General features: G+C 42.8%; 2 protein-coding genes across 7 annotated transcripts in view; one reads left to right on the top strand and one right to left on the bottom strand.

Moving 5' to 3' along the window:
* HMBOX1 (homeobox containing 1) overlaps nt 1–25,046 on the top strand; it is a 728,731-nt gene that overhangs the window by 211,124 nt on the left and 492,561 nt on the right. The window lies entirely within an intron of this gene.
* Nucleotides 1–25,046, bottom strand: part of KIF13B (kinesin family member 13B) — a 125,535-nt gene that overhangs the window by 80,280 nt on the left and 20,209 nt on the right. The window contains exon 1 of one of the 6 annotated variants that reach the window (XM_048937295.1): nt 7,638–14,958. The exons of the other annotated variants lie outside the window; for them this stretch is intronic. The gene's annotated coding sequence lies outside the window, so the exon portion shown is untranslated. Of the gene's footprint in view, nt 1–7,637; nt 14,959–25,046 lie in introns of those variants that run through there. 6 annotated transcript variants of the gene reach the window in all.

Raw genomic sequence — 25,046 nt, 5'->3', positions numbered from 1 at the left:
AGTGAAGGTGTTATTGAAGAGCTCTGGCATCAGCAAGCCACAAGGCAGACAACTTCACGTTCAAAGCTTGGGAGCTTGCCTATCTTTCTCAAGCAGATTCCTGAACTGGAAGCATATTTCTAACTGATTCAGAATGAGGTTTTCCGACATTTAAATGTTATGACTTTTGCTCTCTAAATTTCAGCTTCAGAATCTCTTTCCTAAAGCCAGTTAATGGCAAAATTACATTTAGTAACGCAATGGGTTGTCAAACAGAGACATGACTGAAATACAGCAGTATGGCAACAGATAAGAAAATGTACAATTCACTGAGAAGCTGTTTCCTCTTTTCCACATATCACACAAATACAATTGCAAAGCTTTTTTTTCCCACATACAATGAGAGGAAATGTCTACTAAATCAGGTTTTGATCACTTCAAGCTCTTCTATCTCACAATACCTAGAAATAAACTTTCCAGAATATATCAGAAGATAAACTGCTTAAGGTTGTTGTGCTTATGTCTATAGAAACTCTTTCCCCATTTCTTATCATAGGCCAAGAACTATTAAAATGCTGTGCCTCACGAGACTGCTCCGATTTCTAGATGATAACCAATTAATACAGCTCTTACAGAGGTTCAGTTTTCCTTCCCCACCAATACCGACCTCTGGCAAAAAAACTACTGCCCTATTTGAGAAAAAAGAACCTGCAAGCAGATGCACTCCCTTTAAAACAAAGTCCCCAAATATGTCAAAGAAAATGTGAAAGAGCACAGAGGGTTCAGAGCTCAGATTTGTGTAGCTAAAAGGAACAAAAGTGATCACTGTTACTTAGAAAATTCCTCTGGTGCTGCAGGCATTCCAAGCATATTTGGCGGTTACTTAGTTTCTACTGACAAAACTCATTTTTGCCTGCTCACTCAAAAAAAAAAAGGCTTGAAAAACAAGAATTTGGACAGCACAGGAGCTCTGTGGGTTCGGGGTATTTTCCTGTCAAAGCTGTATTTCCCGTATTGTTTGTCTCCTCGCATTCAAATGGTGCACGTATCCCATAAAGTCATAGTATGACAAGGGGATTACAACTTCATCCTTTGTTTGTATACACTTGGATGTTGGGATGCTATTGTGCTCTAACAGAATGTTTGGTGAGCATCCAGTACCCAGACTTTCAATTACTATTGTGCATTGGAATACTTTTTAATAAAGCCTGATGCCTGATCTGGTATTAAATGGGGAGGATGGTGGCCCCGCATGTGGCAGGGGGGTTGGAGATTCATGATCCCTGAGGTCTCTTCCAGCCCAGGCCATTCTGTGATCCTGTGTAATACTGTCTAACCATTGGAGAAGGTAGCAGGAGAAACATCTTACAGTTTGGAAGCCTTTCAACTACACAGAGATCTCCAGCTGGACACACCAAGGTCCCAGCCTGGGACATGGCAGTAAAAACCTTCTGCCTCTGGGGCAGCCACCTAAGTGGCTTCAGTCCCAAGCAATCAGCCCAGGAGTGGTGTGATGAGCTCCTGGAGAGGCAGAGAGCTCAGGGTGTGCATGCATACAGGTATAGGTGCATGGAAACACTGCTCACGTGGCAATCTTGTTCAAGAGCATCACAGCATCAGTGTAAGCACAGGGATCACATTCAGCACAACCTTAAGCTGAAGGCAAAGGGCTAAAAAGCTAAGTCAGTGATCTACGTGGTTAATCCCAAAATAAATATGGTATGCTATGCAAACTAAGCAGGTTAGACTGAAAAACATCATTAAAATGTCCATGCGAGCCACAGATATAAAGGATACATCTCAATTGGATACACTGAAAAAAGTGCAGTACCACAGGCTAACAAATTAGAGGAAAAACTCTACATCCAACAGACTCACTAGAGGGATGTTTGTGTAGAAAAGCTTTCCCGATGTGGACATAATTACATGTTGCAAAGACACTTCAATAACAGTATTTTACGGGAAGGGGGAAGGCCAGTCTGAATTTTCACAAGGCTTCTTCAGTGGCACAACAGAGCCTGCACAAACAGCAGTTGCAGGAGGGTAACACTGCCATATGAATTACCTCATCCTACTGCAAACAGGAGGAAAAAACAAACAAAACCCAACCCTGTGAGCGTCTGACTGCTACTGGAATCCTTCAGGAGTTTCACAAGAGCTGCCTGAAATGCTGCAGCACCCAGTTAGGCTATTTCCTGAAGGCGTACACATGCAGAATTTCTCATTCAATTATCAATGTGCTTTTGGTTGCTTTTAAAAATCATTTTATTTCCCTTCTCTTTCTTACTTTCTTTTTTTTTCAATACAAAATACATGTTCCATAATGGTAGCAATAAGTATTTTCCTTGTAGATTTTCAGCCTATCCTTTTCACCCTGCACAGATCACAAGCTCTCATTTCTAAGGATCCAAGACTTACAGATCAAAGTTTTGTTCATGCCTTTAGCCCCACTTCCTGCCAATATTCAGAATGAATGTGCAGTGAATGCAGAATCCACATCATGAAGCCCCAATCCACCATCCTGAGGCCTTTTGGCTTAGATTGTTGTCAAGTTGAGCAAGTCAAGATTGTTGGGCAAGTCAACAAGTCACCAGCAAACACCGCAACCTTACACAAAGACGTGAATCAAGAGCTGTGCTTGGATGTCCCTAACCCCTTCTACAATGATTTAAGATGCCTACTTTAAAACCGTGCACAGCAAGTGGGATTTACAAGAGCTCAAACTGATGACAGTGTCTGTTTTTCAGCTACCTATAGCAGTCTGAAGCTACAGTTTGGAAAGATTGGCCTTGCTCTTCTCAGTTCAAATTTATCTCAGTGCTTAATATGCTCCTTGAAGCAAGACGGTTTTTCTTATGGACACAGCAGAAGGGTGGAAGTAGGGAGCAAGCCAAAGCAATGCCTGCATCTCCTCCACCAATAGATAAAATGTGCACAAAGTAACTCCCCCCTGCCCTTGTGCCTGGTGTGAGAAGTGTCAGCACTCTCATCCTTCAGGAAGAAAAACTTGCTGACATTCACAGAAATTTCTAAGGGGAGTCTGCTGGTAGCTTGAAGTAGAAAGAAAATAGAGAAAGAAAAATAAAAAGAAATAATAAACATTGTCTGCTGTCAAGTCCAAATCCAGAAAGAACTTACATATATCCAGTGAATACCCATGCAATTGATTTATTTCAGCCACAAAAACTGCAACTGAGGAAACACCTGCCAGCTTGGTGGCCTAACCAAGTCAAACAGCCTCCTTCAGCTTGTTTTCTTGTTCCACAAATGTGCCTTCTTGTCTTTAAGCCAAAAGTAACATCCATTGAAGGGGATGCCAATCTGAGGAGACACCTGGACTCAGTTCTCCACCTCCTTCAGCACATCCACTAGCCACTAAGCAAGCAGGTAACGTGAAATGGGTGCAGTTCAAAAGAGAACATAATTACAGACACCTTTTGTAGGACCTCAATCTTGGTGCATGCAATTGGTGCACCAGTGTTTATGACACTGGGAATTCCATTGGATACACTGTCTACTTTCTGAATCAGGGTGCAGTTTCAGCATCACTGGGTGTCTAGCTGTTCAAGTGGGCTGCTCTGGGCACAGGCACAGCATGCAAGTTCATAACTTGGAGCCATTCTGTGTGCCTCCTGAACTAGGCAGCTGAGATACAAAGGGTTATTTTCAAATGGCGAATCTACACACAGCATATTTTGGATCCAGCACCATGCTAGAGACTCAAGTAGTATTTACAACACACATGGGAAAGCACAAATGACATTGATCTAGCTGTGCAGGGGATGAATGTAAGAGCTGCAGGCAGAAAGGTTTGGTCATTAGCATAGAAGATATTAGTCTTGCTTCCATGGTTCAGTAGCCACCTGAATTTCCCTATTTCTGCCCAAACACATTCCACGATCTCAGTGATAAGTGAGAGGCTGTTGCACAACATCTGTGTATTATCAACTTTAACCTCCCAGTGACATGCAAGGAGCCTGGAAGGTGCAAGTAGAGCGCAACACGTCTGAACCACTCAAGTAAAACGCAGTCTGCCAACAGCACCTTGTCAGTACACTGGCATCTTAAAAACAGCACAAAAAAAATCTTCATGCATTTGAAAGTGTCAAGCATTTGGCTATATAGTAAAGTCACAGTGTTTGATAACTTTCACAGTGAAGAAAAGTGTTATACTGTCTTCTACTCTTCCCAACAGCATAGACTACACACCTAACCTCCTCTCTGCTCAACTCCTACAGTAGTGTCTATATTTCTCCAATCCATCTTAGCAAGCTGATAATAATATGAAGACAATACAGATGGAAGCAATCAATACCTACCTTGACATTCAATGCCAGCTAAATGTCAGCAATGTGAAGTATCTGGCATACATTGATATGTTATTCTTTCTTCATGAAGATTTTAAACCTTTTTACCCAGCACCTTACTTATTTCAAAATCACAGAGACTGCTTTCCTCACCCACCCATATCCCCATACCTATCAAGAATAGGAGTTACTTGCTGTTGATGTTGTTCCAATACAGTATGCTCTCAGAACTGGAATCAAGTTATTAGACTACATGGCATGAGAAAATAAATTCTTGTCTGCTTTGCAGGGTAAAATGCACCAAGCTGCCCTGCTGCCTGACCTAGAAAAGAAATCCTCATCCTCAGTGTGTCATTCGAATCAGCTGTTCCTTTCCCAGCACATGGGTGGGAAGCCTTTGGAGGGAATAAACTATAATTGACCCGTTTGCTGAAAAGCAAAGGGAAAATACAGCATATTATGAAAATTACAGGCAAGCCTTCACCATGACAGCTCAGCTCCTGTGTCTTGTATCCGCCTTGCTAATAGCTGGGGACTGCTGACAAAACGTCACAGTGCTCTAGGCAAACACTCCATTCTGTTTAAACCTAGAATTATACAAAAACATACAGATCCGCATAATGAATTTGTTTCACAAACAAAAACTACCTTTGGAGTGAAAAGGAGAGACAAACCCATGCAAAGGCTACAAGTTAAAGCCTTGCAGGCTGACGATGCATACAGCACACAAGGAGCAGATGAATGTATGGCTGCAATGTTGGCACTGCCTGAAGCTGCTGCAGTCCTGAGCAGGACTAGAACAGTGCAAGTGTAATCAGTGTTTTTATTTCCTTCTATTTGCAAAACAGCTATTTCTTCAGTACTTGTGGGGAGAAGCCCAAACTATTTCTAAGTAAGTGCTACCAATTCACCATAGCATTTCCCTGTGCCCTTCAATTTTCTACATTCAGTTTTTGTCTGCAAGAAGAACTTATGCATCTGCTTTGTCTATTCTTCTTCCTCCCACCTTAGCAAATGGCTGTGGTCATTTCTAAGTGTAGGAAGTATCTGTGAACTATTCTTGACTCACCACACCACAGAACTATTTCAAAGCACTGCAGTTCTCTCACGCCCATTGTGTTCCAGCTGAGTGCTCTCATTTGGGGAATCAGATAATCCTGAAGTATTTCATGGGGAAGGTCATTTTGAACACTCTTTCATTCTGTGCTTCTTGTTCCAGTGATCTTTATTTCTTCTTGAATATGACAGATCTTTCACTAAGCACTTGTACCAGCACCCGGCACCTTCAAAAACATGTTGGGCAGCCGCTTAAGGGCTTGTACTTTACTGTCAGTAATTTATTTATGATGGAAAAAAAAAATAAAAACAAAAATCAGGAACAAGGATTGGAAAAGATGCATGACTAGTGGTACCAACTGCAGATAATACAAAGCATCTGGCTACAAGTTAATTTAGCAGTGACCTAGCTGGAACAGCCACTGTAACTGAGGTTGGTAAAGCTTTACGTACATTTTGGCTGACAAAACATTCTTCCAGAGGCTACAGCCTGCAGCACTGAAAGAAGCAATCAAGGATTAAGTTATCATTTCACTGCCTTGGCAAAAGAATTCAGCTACGTAGCAAGGTAAAACACGCACTATACACCATCAGTTATCCCTTTTACCCAAACAAATTGTGTCAGACTAAATCCCACTGTGTAGTTTCTTGCCAACCAATCTCCTGGGCTCTGGACTGTGTCCAACAGCCCCTTGGCTCTCAGCAGCTCTCTCTTGTACTGCTGCAGGACAAGGAGCTGCTTACAAGGACGGTGCAGTTCACACCCTAGGGCAACATCATTGCCATTGCTCTCAATAGGCAGCTAAAAGTGCCAACAGCAATCCTCAAATCTCTCATCAACTTGTAACACCTGTACTGAAAAAATAATCAGAATATGGTTCAGTGGGCATGGTGGTGACAGAGTGACAGCTGAAACAAATGACCTTAGTGGTCTCTTCCAACCTCAATGATTCTATGGGATATGGGGCTTTTGGATGAGCAGTCGCATGAGGACCTTCCCTGCAGCTTTTCAGCAAAGCCTGCAGCAAACCTCTCCTCCCCAGCAGCCTGAAGGCACCTCTAGGCCAAGGTCAGGCTGAGCCGAATGCACAGCAGCTGCCAGTCAGATTTCCTCCTTCCTCACTCTTATCACTAATTACTTCTAAGAGCTTCCCACACGCAACACCATCTATTTGCTTCCTGCTCTGCTCTTAAGCAGAGCCGTTTATCAACCCAGCGTGCCTTGGCTTTTGAAACCCCTTTCAACACCTCTCCCTGCAAAAATAATCATCAACCTGAAAAGAAGGCTTCAGCTCTTTCACAACCATTTCTCAAGAAAAAACTGTTCATAAAATCACAGAACGGCTTCGGTTGGATCGGACCTTAAAGATCATCTAGTTACAATTGTTTGGCTTTTCAGGAAACTTGGTTGCAATACAATAGCTTTACATGAAGACGGTAATCCATCACCTAGAAACTGTGCTGGTCCCAGTGCCAGGAATGATTAATACAAAACACAAATGCAGACACTACAGAAAACACAGTAATAGCTCACATCTCACTGCTGACGCTGTGCTGTGGCCTTGTAAAATATTAGTTTGTTAAAACTGCCATTGCTGTGGAAGAGGGAGGAATTTACTCTTGGAATAGCTTCTGGCCTCTGAGTACTGGAGTGGTTTTCACTTTCTTCAAAAAAAACCTATAGAAAAAAAGCTTTTGTAAAGTGTCATCTACCAGTTCTGCCTTAATTCTGTAATTAAAGTTTAGAAAGAAGAGAATCAATCACATTTCCTTGTTGAACCCTGGTAAAATTTGTTGCTCAACATTTCTAATTCTCCCTCCAAGTATCATAGAACTTAAAGGCCATCTGTCCCACTCCCTGCGCTGAACAGGGACCCCCAGAGCTCCATCAGTGCTCAGAACCCCATATAGCCTGACCTCGAGCATCTCCAGAGACAGGGTATCCACCACACCTCCAGGCAACCTGTGCCAGTGCCTCACCACCCTTACTGTAAAATACTTTTTCTGATAATCAGTCTAAATCTTTTAGTCTGAATGTGTCCTAACACAAAAGAACCTGCTGAAGAATCTGCTCCCTTATACAAAACACTTTTGATGTTACTAAAAGCCTGGAGTTATAAGCAAATGCTGTGTGATTTCTTTATGAAGTAAATGCATATGTAGCATGTTTGCACTGGCCTCTGTTATATTTTGGGAACAATACAGCACAAAAGGTTGAAATTCTGGAGGTCAAAAACCCTAAAACACAATAAAGAAAAACTTCAACTCTAACCTCAAACATGAACTCACGCTTACCTCCATGCCTTGCTTTTCTCTTCCACAGCAGCCTCCAGCACTAGATCCCTGCCAGCAGCAATCAGCTGGTTTCACTTAAGCTTCTCTTTTCCTTTTCCAGCTCTCTGTTTAGGATACAGTGTGGTATGCGCCACGTGGAAAAGTGTTTAATATTTTGTGGTCTCAGTGGTTATTTCCACAACAGTACGATAATCCATTAGTCTCACCTACATGGCTGAGACATTTCTTTTCCTGAAACTCACCTGAAGGTGATATCAAACTTGTCAGTTCCTGATGCCAAGTCTGTGTTGTGAAGAAGCTATTTTAAGCCTGCAAGTGTAGGCTACAGCCAGTTGCTGCTATTCATAAAGAGTAACAAGATGTAAGGCTTTAATATGTACTGAGGAGCCAAATTATGGCTTCTTCTGAGTTCTTACTTTGAAGTTTCAAGATTCCCTGCTGGTTGTCTCGACAAACTTTTGCTTTTTGATGCAATTTGTTGCCTGCTTGACTGTGATTCATATGGGACAGCATATGCAGGAGAACTTTATATTGTACAGTCATGATTTAGCACTATACACAGCAGTGTCCCCACAAACAGTAATAAAAGCAGATGTTCCTCCCCATATCTCAAGTACCACTTTAATTAAACATACACATCACCAAGGAAAGCATTAGTTTTGCTAAAGCTAAACCAAATTTAGAGATTACAAACATTCTAAATGATACCTGCAGTTCATTTCTGAATCACATAGAGCAGTGGCACAGGTTGGCAGGAGGAGTCCCATCCCTGGAAGCATTCAAGGTCAGGCTGGATGGGACCTTTGGCAGTCTGACCCATGGGCTTTAAGGTCCATTTCAATCTAAGCCATTCTATGACTCCATGATCTACACTGAGGCAGACATTGGAATTTCAATGCATAAAGAGGATCTATTTTTGTTCATTTTGAAAGAACTCTCCTAGTCACACACACTTTGTTTCTCTAAATCAAGGAGACACCAGACCAGTTTGAGCTGCTAGTAGCCAAACACCAAGTTTTCTCTTAGCTTGAAACTGCACAATTCAGCTAATGCTTAGCCCACAACACTTCATATGAAATGACAAAACAAGAACCATTAATCACATACATGCTTCTGAAGATGTCACTGCTCGACTCCATGGCTACTGGATCACCCATGCAAACTCACAAAGCAGCTTCCCAGTTACATTGGAAAACCCCATCAAAGTGGCTGGGAGCATAACATGGAATTTGAGAGTCAGCTGTCCCCCTTTCAATTTGTATCATTACTGGATACAATGTTTTGCAGTAAGAAAAAACAGTCTGTAACCAAAAATATTACATTCTCCCAGTGAAAGAAGGAAACAACCTTCAAGCTTGCATGCCGCATAGTGCAAGCAGAGAAAAACAAAAGGCCAGCAGCTGCAGACCTTTACTGTTAGACCACGCACATCAGCTGAATGCAACTGTCTTCATTTCCAGACTTCATTTCCACTTAGAGTGTCCCCCCCAAGCAATGCAGATATAGCTGGCCAGTTGCATGATGCTTCCTTACAAAATAATAATAATTAGAAGACATGTAGTTATTACTTCCAAACTGAATGTAGAGAGGGAAGAGAGGAAAAAAAATAGAAATATAAAAATCCAAACCCAACAGACATAAGGCCTGCCAAAATTATTTTTGGGATATACCACGTTGTTTAGCTCATCTGCTTCCTAACTCTTGCTGGTAAGAGCATACTGCAAACCGTGGTGGCAATGGCTGGAGCTACAGTGAGAAACAAGTAACGTTACTTAGCCATTGTACAGAATCATAGCACCATTAAGGTTGTAAAAGACCACTAAGATCATCCAGTCCAACCCTCAATCCATCACCACCACTCCCACTCCATCACCTATAAATGGTTTCCAATCGACTTTCCTTCTTCTGCACACCCTTCATTACCTGTGCATGATATTCATGCTCACTTCTCACCATCAGTCCTAGCAACACAGGTTGAAAACAATTCGTTGGGATGTGGTTCTCTCTCCCTCCTCCTGCCTGCAGGAAAGGAAGCAGTAGTTTGCAGGCAAGCGGGGAGATTACCCAAGGTCAGCTGCCCTAGGATAAAGCCTGTATTGCAAAAGAAATGATTTGTTAGCAGTTGTTTTCCCTAAAACATGGCCCTGAAAGCAGTGGTTAAAAGAAGACTCTCATTCCAGCATTTTTTTGCAAAGGGAAAGCACCTAGAAGCTTGCTTTGATAAAAACCACTCAGCACATGTGAAATTAGTATCAGACATTCAGATAAAAGCCAGTGGACATCACAGGAACTAAATATAACAGATGACAAAGTATATAAGAGGAAAGAGGAGCAAAGGGAAATTCATATCAAGATCACATGTTCCAGCTGAGTAAGTCCCTGTAAAATCAGACTGCAGCACATTGCCTTGCTGTCCTTAGCTACTACTTGATTTTAACAGATAAGCTATCATCCCCAATTTGGGGGTTACTTAACCAGCATTTCTTTTCTCAGAAGCACCTTCAACTATGAGGCATTAAGGCATTGAATTCTCAGCTACGTAAACATGATTCTTTTTCTTTACAGAAAACTGCAGCCTTGGGAGAGCTGTGCATCGCTCCTGCATGCAGTCAGCAAAGCACAAAGAAAAGGCAATGACCTACGTGGCAAAGTCAGTGAGAAGCAAACCTCAAAAACACTTCATTTTCTAGATCAAACACCGTTATAAAGGAATAGAACAGAATAGGATCAAGGTCACTTTAAAACATAGACTGAATATCAATCAAACTGCCAAGTTATTTGACAGCATTTAAGAAAGGAACGAACTCAAGAAGCTCTTAGAAAATGCTGTCAGACACAGGATTTGATTTTTGGGTGGTCCTGTGTGGAGCAAGGAGTTGGACTCGATGATCCTTGCTGGGTCCTTTCCAACTTGGGATATTCTATGTTTCTTTTACATGACTTCTTCATATGGCTTCCATACCAGGCCACACATTTCTGCCATTCTGCCCATTCTGTCTGCCTCTAAGAAACATGAAACTAAACATATGCAGTAAGGACATACTAAAATCCACATATTTAAATATACAGAGGAGAATGATGGCAGCTTTTAGGTAAGTCACTTTTGTTCCATAATCAACTTGACAGTATTCCTTTAACCTCATTACTGCTCTGCAGCCAGTATAGCAAAACAGACAAGACGTCTAATTACCATAATTTGGTGACTGGCTTACAAAATCCTTAAATGTTCACTCATGCAGCTGATTGAATGAGTTTGCCCAAGCATAACCACAAACACAGAAAAGATGTTGAATATTCAACTTTGTCATTTGCTGCTACAAAAACAGGATGCTACAATAATATTCCCTTCCACAGGTAACTGTTATCACCACATTAGAACCGTCCCTGTTCTCAGAGTATGTAATCCATAGTTTCTTACAATGGTTTGAGTTGGAAGGAGCCTTTGAAGTCCATCTGTCCCACTCTCCTGCGCTGAGCAGGGACACCCACAGCTCCATCAGTGCTCAGAGCCCATCCAGCCTGACCTTGGCTGTCTGCAGGGATGGGGCACCTCCACCTCTCTGGGCCACTTTCATAACTCGCTCCCACAAGGATCTACTCATGCAGCCATTTAAGGGGTTGGTTTAAGCACAATGAGAGTGAAAGGAAATTTAAAGAAGAGCGTTACTGTCAAGCCATCACACCCCATTTCTCTTGTGCAATTAACCATTGATAGCAGCAGCTTCTCACACTTCACTTAACAGCAGTGCGAGGAGGAGTCTGCTGTCCTGTTTCCTTGTTCACAGGATTTGGGTTACCAACATGGGCTGTCACTGCCAGATCATGTATAGGACAAGAAGAGGGTTTCTGTCTTGCCACCAACCTGCACCCACTCAGGTTATCGCAGTGTGGGAGAGAATGGAAGACAGAAATGCACTGCTGCTACCGTGCTGGTTAATAGAAGTGTAAAGAGCCTTACCTAAATGCTACAAATATAAATCAAAAGGTCCACAGCATTCAAGCCATAAATGAACATTTATGCAAGGCTGGAGCAGCGTGAAGATATGCAGGTTCACTTTCTTGGCTGATATCACCGTCCAGTGCCACACAGTGCCAGGTGTAAGCATGATACTAAAAGCAGAAAGGCTTTGAAGCATTCAGAAGTCTGCACAGAAAGAATTCAGACAGATACTTGGCTCACACAGGAGAGCTTCCAACCCCACTGCTGATGTTTGGCCGGTTGGTAAAAGCAAGCACCTGAAGAAACTTTCCCTTGCCTCTCTCTCCCTCTTCAAACCCTTATTTTTTCCCTTGAACTTTGATTTTCCCATCAGCAATTGGACGACGGAATGCTCCCAGGGGAAGAGTTGGACTGTGCAACACCAAACATGTAAGTTTCCATTTATTGTTCCACAGAATGAGAGGAAAATACAGCCTCTCCAAGTACAACACTGTGTTTTAAACATCACATTTGCCTTCCAGAGTTGAAAGGGAAAGAAATCTGGTTAAAACATGACTTGCAAAAAGAAAGGAAGAGAAAATACGTTACAGGCATAATGCTGTATTGTGAGAGATTGCTTGAAAGGCTGCCAACGCTGCGACTCCCCACAGCTTCTTTGTATGACATACACTCTACAAACTCGAGGAATACCTACTTGTGACTTTTAGCCACCATACAGTTTCAAGTAGGATTCTGATACCGTAAGTTTTTAAAACCCTGAAGCTCTTCTGTAAGATGTGCCAAGCTTGGGGCAAGTCCAGTGCTCCCTTCAGAAATCAGACAATTCACTTAGCCCAAAATCACTGAGCAAACCCAACAGAGATTAACAGCAAAAAATCGGATCTCTTCCCATCCTCACCGAGTTATTTTTTTCCAATGGGAATGGTCTGTAAGTTCAAGTGCTAAGCTCTATATCAGGGTTTTATAAACCTCAGATCAGGCAGCGCCTGGGTTTGTGGGTGCATCTGTTACCTGGTTCAGCAGCATCAGCTCAGGTACCTGTTTTATCAAAAACCACACAGCTGACTCACAATTGTATGATTTGAATGGGATGCTTCTCTTTTTTTTTCATTTGAAATAACAGAAAAGCATTGAGAGTCTCTTGAAGGCTGCAGCATTGTTCACCACTGTACAGATTTGATAAAGGGGAATGGTAACTCATCCAAGGCTGCATTTGTTGGCAGCAGACAGAGCTCAGAGGCCTCCTTTATTTCCCTCCCTGCTGCATGGTTTATTGCCTGTCATGCCAATCTCAGGCAAAGGCTTTCACAACACAAGTCATTTTGTCTTGCATTAAGAGCTTTAGAAAGAAGGCAAGAGTAGGGAGGCTTTATTTCTTAGGACCTGCAACTCTGCACTGCCTTACACCAGAGCAATCCCTCCTTTCAGCCAAACTGACATTAAGGAACACTAAAACTGAGTCAGTTCAATGCACCGTTCATTTTCTGCATCTGGACTACAACCATGCACAGCACTGTAAAATTGTTATCTATCATATCCTTGCCATATTCAGAGATGTTAATGCTAGACAGACACTAAAGCAAGGCAGATTAAGCTGACCATTTAACACCAGCTGCATCATCACACCCCCAGCTTGTGCTTGGCCATCAGAGCTCCCTGTGAAAAGGCTCAATAGTGTGTACCCACTATTAAAAAAGATATGCATCATTCCTACTTAGTGTTTCATAGAAGCACAGAGTGGCTTGGGTTGGAGGGGACTTTAAAGCCCATCCATTCCCACTCCCTGCCATGGGCTGGATGCCTCCAGCTCAGGCTGCCCAGCACTCACCCATGGCCTTGGACACCTCCAGGGATGGGGCACCCACAGCTCAGGGCAGCAGTGCCAGGGCATCACCGCTCTCAGAATCAAGAATTTCCTCCTAACTCCTAACCTAAATCCTCTGTAGCGAGAAAACAGCATCAACATTACTCCAATTAAATAAGAAACCCCAAATGAGAGTAGGGAGCATTCTTAGCCAAACCTCCATTAACAATCCTGAGTAGCAGATTAGCAGATCAGCAAATAAGGCAGAATAGAGAAAAAATAATGAAACGGTATCACTTAACCTGCTAGAAAATATCCTTGTTGTTCCAAAGAGCTCAAATGCCCCTATTTACTCTGTGACATTCACAGTCTGAAGGAGCTGTGTTATGGCAGCATCACTTTGCTGCTGGCACCACGGCAGTTATCAGTAGTCGATCTTAGAATCACAGAGTCATAGAATCGGAATTGTTTGACTTGGAAAGGGTCCTTAAAGGTCATGTAGCCCAACTCCCCTGCAATGAACGCAGACACCTATGTCTCCACCAGGTGCTCACAGCATCCACCACCTCCTTCCACTGCAACAAGCAGCCTGAGATGAGCAACAATAAAGTTTCTACCTGGATAAGCTCCTCACTCTCACTACTGATTCCAATCCCGATAAAGCAAAGTAGATAAAGCAGTGATTCATGAGATAAGCATATAATTTCTGTTGGTTCTATGTGCCAGGCTCATATTTAATTACCAGAAATAAGAAGTTATAAAGCAAACAAACAGAAAAACAACTCAGCCTATCACACTTCCTCAGCATATGAGAAGATGAACTTTGTTTCTCTACAAGCGAAGCACAGCCCAGGAGGATCATACACACCTTCAAACTCCTGAATGCTGCACTAAGAGGTGCTTCTAAATAAAGGCACTTTGAAAAAGGAGGAATCTGAGCCACGAAAAGCGAGTGTTTACAGGAAGGAACCTGCTCTGCCTGGATCTCACTGCTGTTGAAGCAAAGCCCCTTTGAAGTTCTCCGTGCCTGCATTGTTCCAACTGTTAAATGGTAAAACAAACTTTCCAGGGGGGTAAAATACAACGCCAAGACTTACTGCTATGCAGTAGCTCCAGGGAGAAAAGGCAGCCAGCAGGCAGGGATGTCACGTACTCGCTTCCCTCTGCTGATTCCATGAAATATTCTGAATTACTGGTGAAGTAACTCCTACTACAGAAACAGTAGCATCCTTAGCCACACTAGGCACATGTATCAGGCAGAGAAACTGTCCCCCAGAAAGGGAGAGCCACCCAAGATGACAGAAGATGCCCTTGTACAATTCCTGGCTAGTGTTAAAGATTGGTGTTGGCCTTCTGTAACTTAAATAGGTAGCACCTGTTTGGAAGCTCAGTAGTGAAAAGGTGCTATACAGACTCAGTAAGTGATAAAAAGTGAATGACTTGGGCTCAGAAGAGCAGGGACATGTGCTTGAGAGGTACAAGCACAGGTAGCAGAAGCTTATACTCATCACATCTGCTGGACACACAATGTGATGCACTGGCGCAGGGTGCCTGGAGATGACGTGGATGCCCTGTCCCTGCAGACAGCCAAGGTCTGCAGATGGGCTGGATGGGCTCTGAGCACTGATGGAGCTGTGGGTGTCCCTGTTCAGTTCAGGGAGTGGGACAGATGGATTTTAAAGGTCCCCAAATGATTCTATGATAGTACACATACACACACATCCTCCACAGCAATGGACCTTACCAACGTGAGGGATGCAGCACATTCAGGAATCACAGAATGGCCTGGGTTGCAAAGGCCCACAGTGCTCATCCAGTCCCAACCCCCTGCTGTGTGCAGGTCACCAACCAGCAGCCCAGGCTGCCCAGAGCCACATCCAGCCTGGCCTTGAATGCCTGCAGGGATGGGGCATCCACAGCCTCCTTGGGCAACCTGTTCCAGTACCTCACCACCTCTGTGTGAAAATCTTCCTCCTAATATCTAATTTAAACCTCCCCTGTCTCAGTTTAAGACCATTCCCCCTTGTCCTATCACTGTTCACTCGCATGAACAGTCATTCACAGGAATCACAGGAACAGTCAAAATCAGAATGCTAGAGGATTGCTGAGATGCTGCGAGAGACGAAATCTCACTAAGGCATTCTTCCCAGTCCTTCCTTCCCACAGCAGGCATTCTCCCCAGTACCATTCTGAAGAGCTTAGGAGACCATTTAATATCTAAAAGTTTGGACAATATGTACAATCCTCCCAACAGCCTCATACATCAGCATACTACAACTACCATTCAGCATTCAACAACAGACTGTAAGCCATAAACATAGCAAACTTAGCTTCTCTCACAGAAAACTCATCTTCCAGACAAGAATACTGCTTCAGCAGGAATGAGAACTGTGCTCCCCACAGCCCTTACAGGGAAAGATGACTGCAGACTTAGTGATGCAGCAGTGTAGAATATATCCTGCAAAATATCTGGGATACTTGAATCTAGACCAATACACAGCGCTTCATCTTCTTTTTAAGGGAGGAAATTAAAAGCAGTTATTTTTCTGCTTTTTCACAGATCAAGAAGTGACATATTATCCTTGTGTGATTTATACACATAGGAATTAATCCTGCTGAGATTGGTCCTGAAGGAACAGAAGTGTCCAAAAAAATGGGCAATAACATGAAGCCAGTGCTTCTCTTTCCCTTTTACCTTCCACAAGCTTTACCTTTCCTTTGGAAAGAGCAATCATAAGAAAATGATTTAAAAGAATTTGCTCCTTTTCCAGCCATTCCTTGTTTTTGCCTGATAGGGAAAAACAACCCAAGCATTTATTTTTGTTATGCAGTAAACACTACTGGACTAAGTACTTTTAAAACAAAATAAAACAAAACATAGAAGGTTACAAACCATTTGGGAAACAACTACTCTGCACAGAATAGAATCATAAAGTCATCAAGGTTTGGAAAAGACCTCCAAGATCCCCAAGTCCAACCCCAGCCCTCCCCACCATGCCCACTGTGTCCCTCAGTGCCACATCCCCACGGTTCTGGAACACCTCCAGGTTTGGTGACCCCTCCACCTCCCTGAGCAGCTGTGCCACTGCATCCCACATGTACCTGCTCCACCACTGCCTAAAGTCTACTGAAAATACGTTCTGCACATATGACATCAGTGGTACAAAACAGAAGTGGTATTAAACCAACGAGCAATGTCTAGTGGCCCTTCCACCAGTTCCCATGCCTTCAGAAAGATGAATAACTTGGATTTATGTACCAACAGTGAAAAGAAACACCTCTTCCACTGATGAAGCCAACAGTTTGCTTTCTCATGTTTGCACAACAAGCCACCTGGGTGAAAGGAAACATGATGACTGGGCAGAGGAAAAGGAAGAGGTGCGTCCTGAACCAGGCTCTGCATTGCACACGCAGAAGGCATTTAAAAATGGGTACTGTTTCATCCTCAGTGATGACTACAAGCCCTCTGTCTGTACAAAAGAGACAGCAAGAAGTAATTCTGGCAGGTCTGCTTTATGTTGAGAGCATCTCAGACGATGACAACACCATGGCAAAAGAATGCAGTCAGTTTAAGGAGAGGTTCTGAGGATATTTTAGGGTCTCTTCCCATCAAACACCTCAAACGGAGAAAATCCTCCTTCTCCAGCATTCATGTGCAGCACTGCTATGATTCTTGCTACGTTCAGCATACAGCATGAGAAAAAGGCTGTGAAGCAAAGGAGAAGCTATAATTTGAATATATTCACTTGATTTAGCAATGAAATGATTCCCTACAAGCATCAGTGGCAAGAGAATCACATAAGAACAGGCTAAAGCAGTTGGGAATTCAAAGAATTAAACAGAGGTCTCCTTTTAAAGCAGCATTCAAAGGAATCTGAATTTCAAAACAAATTTTAAGTCTTTGAATGGTATGCTTTAAATCACAATTAAAGTATATTTAGCAGCCACTTCAGTGTATGATTTCTGGTCCTTTCCCAGTTTGTGTAAATAGATTATTTTTGAGCCCAAACACAAATTCATTATATTTCATTATATTGCTCTGCAAATGCACTGATTAAAAACGTGCTTAAAACCTTCAGTCATAATCTAAATCATAACCATTTGTAAAACAGCAAAGAAGTTTAAGTTACTTAAGTTAAGGCCACTTTATTAATTTCAGTGGATTTATTCCTGAACTACTCTATACATACAGAGAGGACAGCAAGAGACTGTTATGCTGTAATTAGTTTCCTATTAGCCTGGAGGTGTCAGGACAAACTAAGTTGTCAAGTTAGTTTCTTTTGTGGTAAAAATTAACTTCATTTTTCTGCAAGGATGGGTTTCCTCAGCACATCTCCCCAAAGAACCAAGCTCTTCCTAAGCATTGATCCTGACCATAAAAAAAACCAACAAGGAGTAATGACTTCTGTGCAACTTGGCAACAGTTTTAAATCTCAGTAGTGCCAATGAAGCCTTCCGAACAAAATCTGCTGAAATTCATAAGGCCCAGATCTAACCTGCTGTGTCTAACAATGCACTCAAACTACAGCTTCTCTTTTCCAGGCATCGGTACAATAACTCAGCATCTCTGTCTCTGGATACGGTGAGCAGCACCTGCTATGGGGCAGGCTGCTCTTTTAGTTTTGAGATGCAGCTCTTGCAATAAACACCGTGGTACAGTAAGAAGTGTCAAATCCTGGATAAAACCTCTGCCCATATAGGAAGCTGTTCCAGCCTTTAACAGAGTGGGTGATGCGTTTGTTACCTACACAGGACCTAAAAGAAGCTTTACTAACCCCTGCCATACTGCCAGTGTCCAAAGATGCAGGCAGCAGCTAATGTCCAAAACTCAAAGAGAAAATATGAAGTATTTAAATACCCACGATTAAATTGGGCTTGTATCTTCAAGTCTCCATTTACCACTGTTTTGGGGATGGACAGGTTTGGAATTCTGGACCGACCTACCTGACTACCCAGAACATGGAGATCCATAGTACTGCAAAAAAAGACTCCATTATAATCTGGAGCACATGGCTGAAGTTCTAGAATTCTGTATTTAAAAACCAGAATGTTTCATGATGCTTCCCCAGCTGAGTTTGCAGAACACTGAAATGCTGGATCTTTCCCACACAAGAAATTGGTCATAAGGTACACAACTGAAATACCAAAGGATCTCCTATCTCCAGTGCTGAGGGAGGCTGAAACCTTTGCCTTCCTTCAAAGCGCGTCTGTGTGGGAGTCAATGCAGTCACAGCTATGAGACAAGAAACAAACGTAAGGGAAAAGCATTCAGCTTGGAATTTCTTCAGGTCCCATTCCAGATGGATGCATCAACTAAGTTTTAAATTAAAAGCAAAACACAACAATGTCAACATTTCAAAATTATTACTTACTTGGATGGATGTTCTACTAAATACAGTTTATCAAAAGGTTAAGTCCTCCATCTTTATAATAATCTCTTGCAAATTATGTTACAATTACCTGCTGACATCACTACTGCCATGAAAATGAACCTGTCTCAGTTTCCACATAACTGCAGATACAATTATACAGGGACAGCAGGTATTTATATAGAGCACTGTCGGTTCAGTTACCACACCTCAGTAAGGCAGGCCTTTTCCAAAGTCTACCACTCTGAATAAGCTCACTCAAAAGTACACAAACAAATCATGGTGGTGGGTTTTTTTTTATTGTTTTTTACATACACAGCAATACAAGTTAGCCTTGAGAGCTTCAAAAGCCAATAGGACACGGCCATGGGCAACCAGCTCTATGAGACCCTGCCTCAGTAATGCAGTTGGAATAGGAGACTTCAAGGGTCTCTGCCACCCTCAACCAATTGCAAGCAGTAACCTTCATCTTCTGGAAGGGAGTCTGTGGCATGACCTTACCTGGAAGAGCACCACCCTAGAAAACTCAACAGGAACTAGAAGCACAGAGAAGGAAAGTAAAGATATGAGGAAATGACTGATCACAAAGCATACAATATCTTCTGTCAGAGCTGTCATGTTTAACCCAATGGCAGAAATAGGTTCCCCAGGGAAAAGGCCACAGCACCAAGCTTGCCAGAGTTCAAGAAGTGCCTGGACAACAGTTTCAGACGTATGGTCTGATTTTTGTGTGGTCCTGCATGGAGTCAGGAGATGAATTTGAAGATCCTTATGGGTTTCTTCCAACTTGAGATGCCCTATGACTATATGGTTTTGGCTAGGATAGAGTTAAAATTTCTTCCTAGGGGCTCGTGAGATGATGCATTTAGATTTCTGACGAGAAGAATATTGATAACACATCAATGTTTTAGTTGTTTCTCAGCAGGGATCATGCAGAGCAAAGGACTTCTATTCATGCTGGCTGACCAGCAAGAAGCCTGGAGGTGTACAAGGAGCTGGGAGGGGACACTGCCAGCACAGCTGATCCCAGCTGATCAAAGGGCTATTTTATACCATACGACATTGTACTTAACAGTGAAACCTGGAATGAGGGGAGGGGATGTTGGGAGGGATGGCATTTGTCTTCCCAAAGAACACGATGAACCCTGCTTTCCTGGCAGTGGCAGAACATCTGCATGCCAACGGGAAGCAGTGAATGAGTTTCTTGTTCTGCTTTCCTTGTTATCTTAACCCACGAAGTCCTTGCACTTTTACCTTTCTGATCCTGTCTTCACAGGTATGCCCTACTACACGAGCACAAGCCTGTTGGTCATCACCAGAGACTGGGTCTACTCCCGAAACAATGACACAGTGCTGCAGCAATGATTCAGCATGCAGAAATGCACTTACCCTGGGTCGCTCATACTGCTGTAGCTATCACAGAATCACAGAATTGTAGGGGTTGGAAGGGACCTCCAGAGATCATCGAGTCCAACCCCCCGCCAAAGCAGGTTCCCTACAGCAGGTCGCACAGGTAGGCATCCAGGCAGGTCTTGAACATCTCCAGAGAAGGAGACTCCACCACCTCCCTGGGCAGCCTGTTCCAGTGCTCCGTCACCCTCACTGTAAATGATTGCTACCCCAGCATTGGGCATGCTGCAAAGTGCTGTTTCTGCCATTAGATTAAACTCTTAGCAGCAGCAAAGAAGGTATTTCAGTACTGTATGCAATAACATTGCAGGGGCAAAGCAAGGGTGTAAGGTTGTAACATGAAATTAGTGCATGACTTACTCACTCTTGTGGGCTGTATAGTTTGGAAGCGGTAGAGATGCTTGTAAGTCTCAGCTGGCATCAAAGTGGTTTCAGTAGATTAGCAAATCAACCAGATAACTGCTTCCTCCCAGAACCATCCCTATTTCTCTCTGCCACAAAATTTGCTTGTGCTTACTCTTTTTTTTTTTTTTCCTCCACACCTAAAAGTGTTTCATCTTTCTGCTCTGCACACTATATATCATCTTCCTTCCTGTGGTACCACGGCTGCAAAGCCTGCAAAGTCATCTCTCACTGAATCTTCACAAAGAAACCAGAGCTGTGTAAGCTATCAGAGGAGCCTTGTTGGAGAAATGCCAAAGAATTCAAAAGAGCACAAAGCCTTCATATCAGGAAAGGACCAGGCAGGAGAATAAGACAGCTGATACATTACTTTTTAATCAGTTATTCACATTAAAGTTGTTGATTTTTTAAGTACATTTTTAGCAAGTATAAATAAAATTCGTATTACAAATATGTTTAACTAACTCTTAAAAAACAAAAATCAAAGCTGAAACTGTTCATTCCTGAAGGGCTACTCAGATAAAAGCTGGGTGGATATCCTGTTTCTTCATTTCACTAATCTGATCAGCACAGTAGAGCTACTTCTGCTGAAGAACAGAACAAAATGCTGGCACAAGTTTATGAACCCTGAGGAGAAAGAAATAAAATGTATTATGCTTTGCAAAAGGCTAAAAATGAAAGTCAGTGGAACTTCCCTACTGTAGGGCTTCTTTTTGTCACTCCAACAATACAGAGGCCCCAAGTTCTGGCCCAACTGTGCTATGTGACCTAATTTAAACCTTCTTACATTAGATATCAGTCAAAAAAATAAAAAAACAAACTGGATTCCAGGGGCCGCAAATGGAAAAAGAAAAAAAAAACAACAGAACAGAAACAACTCTATGGTGACTTTCCTTCAGCCAAGTAAGAAGTGTATAGCAGAGCTGAGACAAACCCCAAATCCCCCCAGCAGCCACTGCCCTTACCAGAAGCCCATTCCTTTTCTCCCCAGACATATAAAAGTGTCAGCTCTTTTCCTCTGCATTCATTTAACTAAAGACATCACTACTTAACCTGACTGCTTCTGTCCTCAAAGGAATGCTCATTGGACAACATGCTGTGCATTTTTGTAACATGGTGTATGCGTATCAAAGCTGTCAGAGTTAAATGCACTGACTGAAATTATATTATTTGCTATTCCATGGGTGTTCAAACTTTTGCTTTGCCTTGGCCACAGAGTGAGGAGGAATTGTCTTGAACCACATACACGTAGGTCACTCTGAAAGCAATGCCTCCTTCCTACAGCTGACAACATTGTTTGTCAGAGCAAATTCTCAGCTAGAAAACACAATTTTTTAACATAATCATCACCATTAGCTCTGCATTTTCTTCAGCAATGAACAAGAGCCTGCATGCTGTGCTCATAAAAACCTGAACCAGTGGAAGTGACCCACTATCACTGTCACCACTGCTGAAATGCACCACCCCCCGCCTCACTGTGCTCGCGCCCAAGGCCTGGGCTCCATCAAAGCTCAGCAAGTGTCGATGAATGTCAGTGGGGGCCATTTTTTTCTGCGTGGAGGAATTCAATGACACACCTTTGCCTCATCTGCACTTCCGTGTCAGATGCCATTCTGTCCTAATGCCCCTCTGCTGCCATCTGTCACACAGCAACAAGACACGATGAGCTACTGGTGGGATGGCTCAACCTCTACAGCCATACTACCAACAGCAGCCTCTGATGACATGGGCCAACATCACATAGTGTATATGGTTCAACTGCAGTGGTTGCGACTCCTATTGAGTTCTCAAGGTGTTCATCAGAGATTTTGATGAAATTCTACTCATCCTTGAGAAAAGTTGTTCACAAATGTATGTACTGTCAAAAAGTGGTGACATGAATAAGTCCAGACCATGGAGGGAGGGATATTTCTCACTGCTATGACATGGCTTATAAAAGTCCAGTAGACAGACACGATCAGATTTGTGAGTTGAATATCTGATTGCAATTCTATACGCTCCATTCGACAATCTGAAGGTCACGTATTTATGCTGTCTGAAAACGGAGTCTCAAACATACAAAAAAATGATAATTATTTGGCAATCATGAAACCTGTTCTCAAATTCCTTTACCAAAACAGAACACAAGGCTGCATATTTTTATCTGTTCACAGAGTGCATTTAGCCAATGTATCAAAATGCATACAATTACTTGCCATAACTTGAGTTAACCCTGTATCTCCTCATGCCCTGGCTTCAGCCCAGGTGGGATTAATAGCACACTGATATCTGGTCAATGCTGAGTGACAGCTGCACTGAATGCTGAACTCATGCCATAACAGCACAAGAGAAGCCAGCTTTCTCCTGCCCCAAGTGACCAAAAGAATGGACAAGTTATTTTAAGGTAAATTAGAACCAGAGGAGGATAGTTGAGTATCTCTTAAATGAATAAAAATGCAACAACAACAAACATTTAGAGTGCCTCTAAGAGGAAGCCACAAAAGCCATACTGCTGTATGTTTCCAGGAAGAACAGCCGTTCCAACCCAGAGGGAAGGGTGCTGCCCATGCACCAGCAGCAGGTGCTGCATTCCTGCAGGCCTAGCTCATAGAAAACAAAAACAATACCTACAAGATGTTGATTGTTGATTTCTCCTCACAGGAGGAGGTGAGAAAACTGCCTCTCTGTCTTTACCATCTGAAATTTAAATAGGTAAAAGAGTATTAAAGAATAAAGCAAATCTTGAGGTGCTAAGGTAACTGCAGCTTTCCCTTCTCTTACTGTAAAAGCTTAAAAATGAAGATAAAGAGGAATTATCCTCTCTGAATTCAGTAGCATTAATTCTAGCCTTACAGCATTGTAAGATGTTGGCAGAGCCAGGCTAAGTGCTTTAAATGGAACTGACTGTCAGCTGTGTCATCTTTTGAACTTCCAATTCTAAAACTGCCACCCTGACAACAAAGGGAATAAGAAGTAACTGATGCAAACAACTCCAAATACTTGATCAAAGTCCTTCAGATTCATGGCAATAACACAGTAAAAGGTACAAGGTCTCTCCTTTTGTTTGCTTCCCATAACAAGACAATAAGTAGTTTAAAAAGCGAAGCCTGGCGGTTTTTATATTCTATTTTCCACAACTGGAGTTGGAAGTTGGAGTTGGAAGAGTTGGAGGAATCACAGAACGGCCAGGGTTGGAAGGGACCTCAAGGATCATGCATGTCCACCCCCTGCCACATGCAGGGCCACCAACCTCCCCATTTCATAGCAGCCCAGGCTGCCCAGGGCCCCATCCAACCTGGCCTTGAACACCTCCAGGGATGGACGGGGCATCCACAGCCTCTCTGGGCAGAAAGTATATATGATACTGCCTACCTGTGCAGTTGTAAAAGCCTTGCTGAACTGCCACCTTCCACAGAACCCAGCAGCTCCAGCCACCAAAACAATCCCGCAGCCTGCAGGGGCATGATTCTAACCACTAAACCCATTTTATAGTCTTACTTTATGAAGAGCTGAGAATTAAGATGGAATCATTCCACAGAAGTGCTCACAGGCACAACATTCATTCACAGCTCTGAGGGCAGGCCTTGGGTTTGCTCTCCTACCCTTGTTCACATCTCAACGCAGTTTACAGCCACTGGGCTGTGCTCCTATTTTTCTTGAATCTATTTGTTTTAAACAGGAAATACACTTTAGCACCTTTAAGTCTTGTGTTCAGTTATCAGATCAACATAAAAACTAAGTATGTCAAACTTAGAGCTCAGCTTTCATTACCTATTCTGTGTTTTCTTCTGCTTGTGCTATCAGAACACAATTTGTTAGTGTCACTTCCTCATTTTCATACATTCAGGCAGTTTTCACTGCATTTCACAGAATCACAGGGTTGGAAGGGACCTCAAGGATGAAGAAGCTCCAACCCCCCTGTCACAAGCAGGGCCACCAAACTCCACATTTCATAGCAGCCCAGGCTGCCCAGGGCCCCATCCAACCTGGCCTTGAACACCTCCAGGGACGGGAATCTCTACCATTCTAAATTATTACAACCAAATCAAAAGTTATGTACTTCTAAATTAAATTTCATCAGAGAGAAAAACTTACATTGCAGCAAACAAACAAACAAACAAACAAACAACAACAACAAAAAACTATTATTGGGGTAAACTGGAAAGCAATGTGTCAAATTTCAGGCAGGCTGTTCGGAAAAAGCTCTACTCAGAAGGAGTGGCAATGCAGTGGCACAGCTGCCCAGGGAGGTGGTGGGGTCACCTGGAGGTGTTCCAGAACTGTGGGGATGTGGCACTGAGGGATGTGGGCAGTGGGCACGGTGGGGATGGGGCTGGGTTTGGACTGGGTGATCTTAGAGGTCCTTTCCAATCTGAATAGCTCCATGATTCAATTTCTAGTTGCACTGAAACTGAAGTTCTGAAGGAGACCGACTCCAACCAACTCTTCTGAAAGACAAAAGATTTGTCTGCTTTAACTTACGGATTGAACAAGTCAAGAAAACA

This window comes from Lagopus muta, chromosome 2, assembly GCF_023343835.1.
Source record: "Lagopus muta isolate bLagMut1 chromosome 2, bLagMut1 primary, whole genome shotgun sequence".
NCBI lineage: Eukaryota > Metazoa > Chordata > Aves > Galliformes > Phasianidae > Lagopus > Lagopus muta.
Note: the sequence above shows the minus strand (reverse complement) of the source record. Positions and strands in the feature narration are given on the sequence as shown.